We start from the raw sequence: 12,816 nt of genomic DNA, 5'->3' as shown, positions 1-12,816 counted from the left end.
TGAAGAAATTTACTCGTGCTTATTTATTCCAAATTGCAGTCGAAATCATGTGATTACATGTACAAATTGCACCCCTCTCTCAGTGTATGCAGCAGTTGAACGCAACCATTCAAAATGACACTAATTATGTTGAAGCGATGAAAATCTCCATGTAAATCAATTTTTGCATTTTGATCAATTTTACTCAATTCTAAATTAATGATATTTATGAGATCTTTGAAAAGGCTACCAAAACTGAAATGAATTGGCACAAAATAGTTATTAATAGCGGCCATTTATTCGTCTTCGTCAGAGTGAAGTCATAAAATAATTGTCCATTAATTGTAGTTTGTTGAACGAGAACAAAAAAAACATGTTTTAAAAACTGGACTTGACCATACACTGCTCCAGAGAGAGAACACAATTATAACTTTCGGGGTTGTTAACTGAGCGCGCGTTGGAATGAGAATAATTATGCAACTCTTACTTTCCCGGTCAATCGTATGTTTGCAGTAGTGTTATTTTGAAAGTTTAATTTATCTGTGAACTTGATTTCATAAGCTTGTTCATGATCCAAAAGTTTTATCCGAGCTTGTCCTATCTTTCCCAAATGATTTCCGAATTTCGTGTCGCAGTTGTCTGTTTATAAAAATGGCCGCTTGGAGAGTTCTCCAAGAACTCTACAAGGATCTTGAACTAGTATTAGAGGTTTTATCATACTGAGATTAGATGAGAAAAATGCTCTGTTTACAGATGGTCGAAGGGAAATCCTATGATCCTTCTCTACAACCAGAATACATTTTGCCAAAACCGACTGTCAGTCATCTCGGACGCAGCAAAGACCACTCGGATGTTGTTATGGACAGTGCCATATGTCCTTTAATGATTAGTCGTGTTCATACTGAAATTCATTTCAACGAAGGAAGGTTCAGAATTGATTGTGAAGGACTGAACGGGCTGTTATATTTAACGGGCTCCCTATAGATCTTAAATGCTCACACCATAATTATTATATCAGCCCCCGCTCTGGCAACTCTAATAAACAACTCGGTTCAAAGGGGTATCTTCCCCTCCAAACTTAAGCATGCTAAGATTATTCCAATATTTAAGGATGGGGACGAAGCCGAACCTGGAAACTATCGTCCTATATCACTTACATACATACATACATACATACATACATACATACATACATACATACATACATACGTAACTTGACCACTCTCCATAGGGGCTTTTCAGGGCCAATTCCCACCCATACCAACCCAGGGGAGGACATCCACCACACAGTAATCTCGTGTGTGGGAAATTAACGTCTCCTACCCCTAACCTTGCAGGAGACGGGGCCTACGGTTTATTCGTCCTTATCCGAGAAGACTAGAATATCTATCCATTTTTTGATTATAGAAAGGTAGCGAATTCTCCTCACTTATTTTAAGACCATCTTTCGGTCTTTACTAGACTCTTTGAGAAAATTATGTTCAACCGCCTAAAGGCCTTGTTTAGCAAACATTGCTTATTTTACGAGTCTCAGTACGGTTTCCGAAAACAGCGCTCAACCGAGCATGCAATCCTGGATATTGTGAACAAAATTCAATTAAACACGGACAAGGGAATGTTCTCCTGTGGTGTATTTATTGACATTCAAAAAGCATTTGATACCGTGAATCACTCTATCCTCCTTCATAAACTATCCCACCACGGCATCCGGGGTATAGTAAACGACTGGTTCTCCTAGAATCCAGCCCCCACTCAAGTAAGTCCCCGCGTCATGATCTAGAAAGGAAAGTACCCTTTGTGGCGTTCTTCAGGGGAGTGTACTTGGCCCCCTACTATTTCTTATTTATGTAAATGATATCTACCTGGCCTCAGACAAGTTAACCTTTTACCTTTTTGCTGATGACACTAACCTTTTATACGCTGATTAAAACCTAAAATCCCTCGAGACTATCGTCAACTGTGAACTAATTAAAGTTGTCGTCTGGTTAATCGCAAATAAACTCTCCTTAAATATTAAGAAAACGAACTATATAATTTTTTATCCATATCAAAAAAGCATTAATTTTAACATTTGCATAATGGCCTACGATGACCGCGCTAAAACGTTCTTTGATCTTGAACGTAAGGATAATGTTAAATACTTAGGGGTAATAATTAACCAACATTTATCCTGGAAACCACATTAAATATATTTCTCTAAAAATCAGCAGAAATATTGGAATTATTTCGAGACTAAGACACCTTGTCCCTTTAAAAACACTTCTAAGTATTAAAAATTCATTAATTTCTCCCCTATATATCTTACGGCCTCATTTCCTGGGGCCGAGCTTCCAAATCTCATTTAGAAAAAAATTCTTATACTCCAAAAGAGAGCCGTCCGCCTCATCAATTTTCTGACTTTCAGAACGCCTGCGATTCCATATTTCGCCCAATCTAACATTCTGCCAATCTCAATGCTCTACTTCAAACTTTCATCAATCTTAATGTTTTGATATAACAGCTAACTCTGCACCTCAAAATATCTGTAATCTATACCTCTACACAAGACATACATCAGTATAATACTCGCTCATCATCTTCTGGTAACTACTATATTAATCATCAGTTGGCTCAATCATCATAAAAACTCTTTTTCCATTGTTGGTGCTAAAATTTGGAACAGCATTCCCGAAAGCTATCGGAAACTACCAATGCACATGTTCAAAAAGAAAATTCAAGTAGCATTATTTGAAACTCTAGAAACTCTGGACAGTTATGCTGACACTAGCACTCTTATTTCTGAAATAAAAAGGCATGTAAATTACAATCCAATCATAAATTATAACATCCTCGGAGACCCAGGGGCTGTGAGTCCATTTCAAGTTAAGGGCAGAAGAGCCCCTGGGGACATTCTCTTACAAGACTAGTTCCAAACGGTCGCAGTCGTTCTGGTATCTGATTGGTGCCAGAAAATCTTTGTGTTTTTCTGCCCAATCAGAGTGAAGTGTCGTTTGGAGTCCTTTCGTGTGATTTAACACGCACATATTCAACAAGCTCTGTTGCTCGCTATGTTTGTTTGGGCCGTGCGACGAAGCTTTGCCCGAGGTGAAAAGTTTCAGTCTCAGCACACAATGTAAGAGAAATCGATCAGATTGTCCGCGAAATCTTACCGGAAATTGTACTAAATACTTTCGCAGGTATCACAAGAGAACGTGTTTAAAAGTTTGCGAGGTTCGTATAAAACATAATGGTTGCAAGCATTGATATGTCGCTTTAAACGTTAGATGAGATATAAGCCTAATTTTTTCAAGATTTTTTTTGTAGAATTTGCTGTCACTGAAACTTTTCCAATCCCGTGAAGCTATTCCGTTGCAAGGGCCACGCAGGTATGTCGAGCAACTGGCGCTTACGCAACTTTTTGTGCACGCCCGGCCAAAATCTAATCTAATCTTCGCTTGAAAAACTAAAGAGAAAAGCTAAACGTGGAAACTTTTGTTTATTAGATGTGGGTAGATAACCCTGTACTAAGCTGACATTTACAAAAAAGCAAGCCCGCCCTTTCCATCCAATATTTCTTGGTCTTTGGTTTTGTTTTCCCCAATGAAAGCAGTATCGATTCCCAATGATCAAAGGTAATTAACTTGGTCTTCAACAATCGACAAAAGAGGTGAAATGACAATGACCAAGGGACTAGAAGAGAATCCGTGGCCTTTTGAGCTCAAGAATTTGAACACTCAACGCAGCAGTTGAAAGATTAAACTTTCTCCAAACCCCTTCGGTAACTGTCCGGAAAACATATCTCCTTTCCACGATGTTCTCGATGATTAGTTTTTATTCAGATTTTAATTAGCTAACCGGAAACACAGCTAAGCTTTCTTTAAGCGCTTGCTGGAGGTCGTCCACGTACTTAACGTTCTCTGCAACTTTGGCCATATCGTAAAGACTTTACCACAAAGCAACGATTAGAATTTAGCGCGCACAGAAAGCTACGTAAGCGTAAGCGCCAGTTGCTTGACATACTTGCGTGGCCCGTGCGACGAAATAACTTCACGGGATTGGAAAAGTTTCAGTCACAACAAATTGTACAAAAATTCTAAAAAGATTTAAGCTTACATCTCATCTAACGTTTAAAGCGACATATCAATGCTTGCAACCATTATGTTTTAGACGAACCTCGCAAACTTTTAAACACGTTCTCTTGTGATACCTGCGAAAGTATTTAGTACAATTTCCGGTAAGATTTCGCGGACAATCTGATCGATTTCTCTTACATTGTGTGCTGAGACTGAAACTTTTCACCTCGGGCAAAGCTTCGTCGCACGGCCCAAACAAACATAGCGAGCAACAGAGCTTGTTGAATATGTGTGTGTTAAAACACACGAAAGGACTCCAAACGACACTTCACTCTGATTGGGCAGAAAAACACAAAGATTTTCTGGCACCAATCAGATGCCAGAACGACTGCGGGCGTTTGGAACTAGTCTTGTAAGAGAATGTCCCCAGGGGCTCTTCTGCCCTTAACTTGAAATCGACTCACTGCCCCTGGGTCTCCGAGGATGAAATTATAACGTTTTTCTTCACTTTTTATCATTTTTTTTTCCTCTTTTGACAAATAATGTATTCAAAATCGACTTTTTTAACGCCTTCAATTACTAATTCGTGTTTGTTTGTCCTTGACATCGGCCGCCTAGATTGGCTCGCTATTTGCAGTCGGTGTTTATTGTGAGTAATTGTTTTGGAAGACCTAATAAACTTGTAAAAACTTGTAAAAACTTGTTAGTAAACAAAACAAAGCCTAGCCTGCTGTGCAGGCGTCATGTTGGGGCGAGTTAAGATTACAAGCTCCTGATCGTTTATCCGACGTCGTGTTTGATTTGGAGTCAGAGTAAGATGTTCACCCACCAACCCCAGCCCCTCTCCTTACTTTTGACCATCACTCACCCCCTCGGTACAAATTGCATTCTCTCCCCAGCCTTCCGCTGCCACTAAAATAAAAGATGGCGACCATTTCTCCCTAAGACAAAACTAAGCACTCGCTCGCCCAAATTACTCCTGCTCTACAGGCTTAACAAAGCGTAGCTCCGCTGTCCTATGCGACGGTGATGTAGTTGTCTTTGAAGGTGCTGGCGTTAAAACAAAAGAAGGACAGAGTTTGTCGGCGTACGATTCAGAGCTTGTTTATACTTTTAGTGAGGTCTGCCAAAAATTATGATTCTGAAGAAGTGGGCTCCTTTGGAGAAGGATCAAGAGATGGGAGTGTGCGAAGGTGAAGTAGATGGAAAAATCCTGTATCACCAAGCGAAGTACCAAGGTATGGGTACATGACAGAGAGGTAGGGGTACTTTGAAAAGTGTTAGGGACTGGTCAGTTATTAGAGGCTGGAGTGGGGGTGGACTGGTGCATTTTAATTTTCCTATACATAATTTCCCATGAGCCTGTTCTTGCCACTGCATAACATAACATAATACAGAGTAATCCATGAAGTTTTTTTTCCAATGTGAAAGAACTGCTAATACACCATGTTATGTTGGTTTGTTATGCCATCACTTTGATAATAAATCATATTTGAGTAATGTTAATGATTTCATGAGTGTTTCTTTTTTTGTGGAACAGAAATTGGAATGCATAAAAGTACATGGCCCCTCAGAAATGGTTGCACAATTTTATGCAGCCCCCCATTTTCAGGTGCACAAAATGGTATGCCCCCACCCCATTTGCACCAGCCTACCCCCCCACCCTGTAATAAATGACTGGTCCCTTAGTAGGGCTACTGGACCTAGTGGAAGGAGTGTGGGCTTTTAGAAAGAGAGGTGAAAAATTTATGAGGGGACTGTGGGGTTTTAGATCGTAGAAATAATTGATGATCTAGAATAATGAATTCTTATAAGACGTCTTATGAAAATAAGATAAGAAGAATTCATGTACTGTAATAGAAGGGTACCTGTTTATAAGTTGTCCACAGAGAGGCAATTGTGTTGTGTTCACAGACATGACTCAGTGTGCTCTCACAGCTCCTCTCTCCACCCAAGAGTGTATAAAAGGGTAACAGAAAAAGCTGTCAGGGGAACTTGAGGAATTACTGAGGGGGAAGGGGAAAGGGGATGAACTGCAATGGACTGGCATACCCTCCTGGGAAAGTGGCAATACTGTATGTTCTCCTTTATGTTAAGCATGACAGGTATTTAAATAGGTAAAATAGATTTCCAAATCAGTTGAGCATCCCCTTGCCTGTAGAATTCTGTATTGAACTGCTTACAAAAACTGATGCCATATATCAGTTTCAAGTGCAATTAAAGGCAGAATTCATGAGTCATGAAATGGAATTTACTTGAATCATATAATTAAATAAAAATTAGTAAAAAAAAAGGTAAAACAGCATTACTAATGGTCGTTATGTAAACACAGATGCAAAACAGGTCAGGCCTAGGGTTGAGTAATGTTTTGATAATTTTCAGTTTCCCTTGTGAAAAGAAGGCCAAAGGCAGCATGGAAGGCAAGCAGGTCAATTCTTGACTACTTATAATTTAAAGGCATCATATAGTGAAACTACAATATTTAATTTGTAGTAGATATTTAATAAAATGTACAAATTAAACATAATTATTTAAAGGAGGAAGTTCAGTTTTATGCTCCAGAAAAGTGTATGATATTATCTCAATCATTAGAAAGACACATGAAATTGTGAGGCTACCTGTTGCTGTATTGAAATAGGAAGACTAACCCAACCTTCTGAAAATTTTCTCTCAATTTTCTTTAAATGCCATCATAAATGCCACTGCCTTAAGTGTTGTTCAGTTAAGTCTGGATACTATTTTTGTCATCTTTTGGCAATCAATGTTGAGAGTAAGAGAAGTAGTTATTTTTGTTTTGGAAGCACATTTGAAACTTTTATGGCAGAGATATATGGTTTTAGGAGTATCCAACAACAACAAGAACAACACTTCTTAACTAAAATTATTTATTCTTTAAGGTATCTTAGCATCTTTTAGCACAGTGCTCTTGGCCACCATCATAAACATTACTATATTTTTCAGGTTTTGGAAGGTGACCAAAAGGTTGATCCACAGGAAGAAGTTAAAATGAACAAAGGTATATTTAACTCCAAGAGCTAGGTGAATTAAACACAACTTCATGATGCATGATGCAACTCTCCCCTGAAGGCATTCTGTTTATTGAAGAAATATGTGGGAAAAAAGCCCAGTGTCATATCTGGTAAAAAAAGTTACTAGATAAGTCTGTACTAGAGCTTAAAGTGACCCACCCAGTTGGACTAATTATCCTGGTTTTCTTAGCATGAAGCAACTAGGAGTATCGCCACTTAGTCATTCTCCCCTTAGTTCTATAGAATGCTATATTCTCCATCCAAATTGCCAAGTATTTCTCTAAAAGAACACAGGGAGAATTGTTTAAATGGCATTACCAGAGCTCATGTTAAATTTTTCTTTTGACTGGTATTTGACAGCAGATCAAAGAAGTGCCTGAAAGATTTAAATGAGGAATTACTTTGCTGTATCTGTTGTGAACTCATGGTATTGGCACACACTTTGCCTTGCTCACGCACTTTCTGTTTTGGTTGTATCAGGGACTGGCTTTGGTAAGACATGTTGCAGAGCATTATTTTTTGTTTTTAGTTCAAATTCATCTAAACTCTTTATCCCCAAGAGTGACTAACATCTACTTTCTCAATACAATATCGCCCCTGTATCACACATAAAGGTCAGGAGAATTAGGAAAATCGTCACCAACAAAAGATAAGCTCTTCATTGTTTAACAAATTCTCCTTCTTAGCACCCTAGGGAATGTATAGAGAACAGTATGGAGAATATGTATACTGATGTTAGGGTTATTAGGTAAATCTATTTGGTCATGTCAGATTATTTTACAATTATAGTTTATTCTACCACTCATTGGTAAGGGTAGAATTTTTTTATTCAGAATTAAAAAGATAACCATAATGTCAACAGAGTCATTGATATAAAACTTTTAAATTGTATGCTCACTTGTTTTCTGTAAGAAAAAGAACAATTTATGTGTACTTCTCAGTTGCAAACTAAGGCATAATTTGTGAACTGTCCTTTTGTTGCTTAAATTGAGCTGCTAAGCTATGACATTTGAGAATTTTGTTTAGGAACAAAAAAGTATAATTGAAGTTATTTTTAATTTCCTGTTTCTTCTTAGTCATTCAAGACTGTCCAAACTGTAGAGCAAAGGCTCAACTCATGTCTGCTGTACCAGTGAAGGTGAGATAACAGTTAAAGGGGTGATTAGAATAGAACCCTAAGGTTATTTGTGATGGAACACCAACTTCTCACTTTTTTGTCAGGCAATACATGACAATTTGGAAGGAGAACCTTGTAGTTTGTCGTAAGTCACTCAGGGCTTTTTTTCTCTCCCACTCTTCAATTTTGCTTGCTTAGTTAGTGAAAGTTTGAGTGAATTATATCCCTTTAGACAATTTCTAATACTTGGCCTTAGTGTTTGGAAAAATTGTGACATCCCAGAATAGACATGCATGCTTTAAAACACTGTTTTAAATGTGTATGCTCTTCTGTCAAGACTAGTCTTGCCCTGGTCTTGGACAGATTCTCTATGAGTTTAACAGACATATTTTGGGCCTCTTATCTTTGAGCTGCACTGTGAACCTACTTACTCACTCAATTCCTCAGAATTCACATGATTCCCAAGATCTGATTGCGAATTCTCCTCTCTAGCCACTACACATTTCCTTGAAAATTAGTAACAGGAATTTGGTGTCAGATCAAGATAACAACTTCTACCTGATAAGTTTAAGAATTCTCATTACCTGTATGTAGGCTGAATAATGCTTCAATTGTTTAAGGGAGAGGTTATATGTTATTATTAAAAACTGGATCATTGTGTGACCGAGGCAGGTTCTGATGTTGTTATTTGAACAACGAGACAGACTTATAGCCACAATAAAATTTATTTATACAGGAAAGTACAAAAGAAATACTACTGATGAAAAGAAAGGGTGATTGCAAGCAAATCCTCAGTAAAATAGGTCACTAACGAGAGGTTTCACGTACTGGAGTTCCTTTTTTCTGACCAAGTGGTTCTGAGCTTTTAAGTGCTGGTCTTGACACTCTGAACTACTGAGTTAAACTAACTAACTGTACTTCTTTTATAAGGAATTGAACAACAGCAGGAAATTCTCTAAAATTTTGGAAGTTAGGTGTGATCATTCTAAAGGAAATTTAGCTGCAAATCCTCTGTTTAGGTTGATTTGGTTATCATAGGAAATAGTTAGGTGTGGTGGTGTGACTTAAAGGAAATTTATGATGCAAATCCTGTGAGTATGATAATTTGATTATCATAGGAAATAGTTTCTGAAGATTTAATTCTAAAATTATAACAAAAAAATATTGCAATGTTATGCACAGTTGTGAGCATGGTCACAATTGGATAATGCAATTCAAGACTTTTTATTGGCTTAGCCATGATTAAGGTATATGAGCCAATATACCATAGTCTACAATTATGGCAAGTGTACGCATTAGCTTACAATTTAAAGGGAGCTAAAAAGAATAGAAAAAGAGAAGATTAATTTTGTCTAATATCTTGGGGGCGTTTTTAATAAAACAATTATTCCACTCGCACCAGTTGGATAGGAGATGATTATAGCCAACGTGGCGCTACACACCTCATTGGCTATCTATCATCTCATATACAATGCACGCTCATGGAATAATTGTTAATTATCACTTCTGGTTTTGAAAGAGTTACTTAAGACATTCTCACAATTTACCTTGATGTGTTGACAAATTTTGACATCCCAGAATAGGGATGCATTTTTTAAAACACTGTTTTCATTGTACATGTTTGTCTTTCAAGATTAGTCTGCTGCTGTTCTTAAGTAGGCATATTCTGTACGAGTTTAACAAGCATATTTTGGACCCCTTATCTTTGAGCTGCACTTAAAATCTACTCAATGAACTACTTCTTATTCACATGTAAACATTTTTTTTTCAGTTTTGTGACATGTCCAGTATTTTGCTAATGAGAAACAAGAATTTAGTTGTTATGAGAGTGGCATGGGTAAATGTTAAGCTTACTGTTTGACCTTCTAGGTGCTAGGTGAGAATACAATAAACAAGGTAGCAGAAGAAGTTATTTCTCCAGAGGAGCTGAAAGAGAGGCAGAGTAAAATTCAGGTAAGCAGTGATTTGAAACAAAAACCTTCAATTTTTGCTGTCCAGGTTAAGTTTTGTATTTTGTTCTTCATTAGAAATTCTGGTGAACTAAAACATATTTTTCTTAGAGTAATTTTTTTCTCTTTCTAACAGAAGTAAAACAAATTGTTCCGTGTAGCAAGTATTCACCTCAGTGGAGGTGAATAATGGTGGATATTAACCTTGCCACTTGGCTGGGTTTATATACGCCACTATAATATTCACCAACACTTGAGTGAATAGCTTTTTTGATATATTATTATACCGTACAGAAATAAAAAAAGGAGTATATTTCTGTCAATTTAACAAAAAATAGTTGGAGATTGTTTTCTTTGGTTGCTTGGCGGTCAGTGGCACTTGCCAATCACTTCTGAACCAGTGAATCAGCACTATTCACCTGTGAGACATTCTCTAACAAATTATATTAATTTTGTGAATTTAAGATTCTTTTTCAATTGCTGTGTAATGAAGGTTAAAAAAAAATGAAATTTACTACTATTACTTTCTCATGTAATATCACTTTCCTTTCTAGGAGATGAGTAAAGAAGCAAAAATAAAGGCTCCAAAGAAAGTTGTGTCTGTTTCATCAACTAGGTCAGGGCTGGTTGAAGTGTTATTTTGTCAAGGCAACTTCTTGACTAAATGTAAAATCATAAATTTTTTTCATTGAAAATTTGGTTTGGATTTTTGTTTTTGTTTTTGATTTAGTGACAGTAAAATATAAGATAATAAAAGTGACTCTAAGCAAGAAAGTAGTGACAGTGAAAATTACTTAGAAGAGGTTAACTGTTCATCCAAGGTTTAACTGTGACATATTTCTAGTATTTCGTCTGGACACATTAAAAGCTATCATGAAATAAATCGCAAAGATAGGGTGGTGCCTGCTTTGTTCTACTCTGATGGACCATGGTAACGGTATTTAATTGAAGTTTTTGAGGGACACTTAACCAACCAAGGGATTTGCGCGCAGCTGAGAGACATAATCAAATTTTTTGATACCTAGGATTATTCTGCAAGCAAAGTTCTGAATGAGTTGTAGGTTAGAAAATGCTTTTGCTAGAGGTATTACCCCGAACAGTAGAACAATAGAAAAGCCAGCTGAGAACAAGAGCGTTAATAATTAAAGTAAGAGTTTGGTTCTGTCCTCGTGTACCGGTTCACAAGAGCCAATACAAAAGACCAAACAATACACAATAGCTAACCGATAACTCCTAAACAAAGAAAGAACAATGGTAATTCCCTTGTGAACCGGTACACCAGGACAGAACCAAGAGTTTTGTTGTCCAATAGATGTTTTATTCTATTGATACGACGTAAATTATCCAGGCAGCTCGAGGATAGTTAAGATCAGCGTGGTCGTCAAAGGTCACGGCAGAGTCGATCCAGACTTTTACAACACGAGAGAGCTTAATATTCTTCCCCAATAGAACGTCATGAGGTAGAGATAAGTTTCGCGTTAGTTGTGGTACGCTAACGACAAGGTGCTTGGTTTTGTTTGGGTTTGTTTGGGCCTGGTAACTAGTCAAAATATAGGCTTAACGTATGATGCACGATCCTCGCAGTAGAGAGCACTATTTATGCAATAGCGAAAATCAGACCTGAAAAAAATCAGGCCGTTAAGTTGATTCGTAATGAACCCGTGATGATAAATCAGATACAATGTATATATGAAGTTCATATATTTGTCAGGTCTGATTTTCGCAATTGCATAGATAGCGCTCTCTACTGCGAGGATCGTGCATCATACGTATCTAATACCGCAGTTCAAAATATATGAACTTTATATATACATTGTATCTGATTTATCATCACGGGTTTACTACGAATCAACTTAACGCCCTGCTCCCAGTTGGCTTGTTAGCTCAATTGGTAGAGCGCTGCACTAGTATCGCAGAGGTCAGTGGTTCGAATCCCGTACAGGCCTGATTTTTTTCAGGTCTGATTTTCACTATTACATATATAGCGCTCTCTACTGCGAGGATCGTGCATCATACGCGTCTAATACCGCCGTTCAAAATATATGAACTTCGTATATACATTGTATCATATAGGCTTTACTTTTTTTGCGTATTGAGGGTTGCCAAGAGGAAAAACCTTTCTGCAGATTTGAACGGCGTTTGGTGTTAAAACCAAAGATATACTTGACTTTTGACGGGAGAAAATATTTTTTTTAAATCGGAAAACATTTTTCCCGCTAAAAGAGTTACTATATTGTTTGATAAACACTAAGCAAAATTCAAGAACGCAGACTTTTTTTCCAGAGACAATTTTCCCGCCAAAAAACTTTTTTTTTGCGAAATTGTAATTTTGCCTTTTTGAGAGCGCAAGATTTCTGAACATTATAAATCCGACAGACACCACGCGATCATCGCTCTTAGTACTCTTTCTTTAAAGTGGACAGTGTTGCACGCTCACATGTGACTCGCAATGAAATTAGCATACATAGTTTAGTGCACGAGCACTTGCAGTCTGCAAGATTAGCATATCTGGCTTGTACTTAAGATTTTGACATTTCGTAATTAAAACGTATACTTTATCTCGAGCACCACGCTATCAACAACGGTAGTATCTAAGCGAGACTTTTCATAAACTTTAAGTTGATCAATAAATTGCTTGGATCTTGTGGCATCATCTTTCAAACCTAAAACAAAAAGCACTAATTCAATGG

At 37.3% G+C, this 12,816-nt stretch overlaps 1 pseudogene across 1 annotated transcript; it reads left to right on the top strand.

The window, feature by feature from the left end:
* Positions 1-717: 717 nt before the first annotated feature.
* On the top strand, positions 718-10,941 carry LOC148730103 (uncharacterized; annotated as a pseudogene). Its single transcript, XR_016001955.1, has 8 exons — positions 718-952; positions 5,022-5,269; positions 6,414-6,459; positions 6,993-7,047; positions 7,411-7,555; positions 8,138-8,198; positions 10,047-10,130; positions 10,681-10,941. The product of XR_016001955.1 is annotated as an uncharacterized LOC148730103 (transcript).
* The last annotated feature ends 1,875 nt before the right edge of the window (positions 10,942-12,816 follow it).

This window comes from Stylophora pistillata, chromosome 5, assembly GCF_964205215.1.
Source record: "Stylophora pistillata chromosome 5, jaStyPist1.2, whole genome shotgun sequence".
Classification (NCBI taxonomy): domain Eukaryota; kingdom Metazoa; phylum Cnidaria; class Anthozoa; order Scleractinia; family Pocilloporidae; genus Stylophora; species Stylophora pistillata.
Note: the sequence above shows the minus strand (reverse complement) of the source record. Positions and strands in the feature narration are given on the sequence as shown.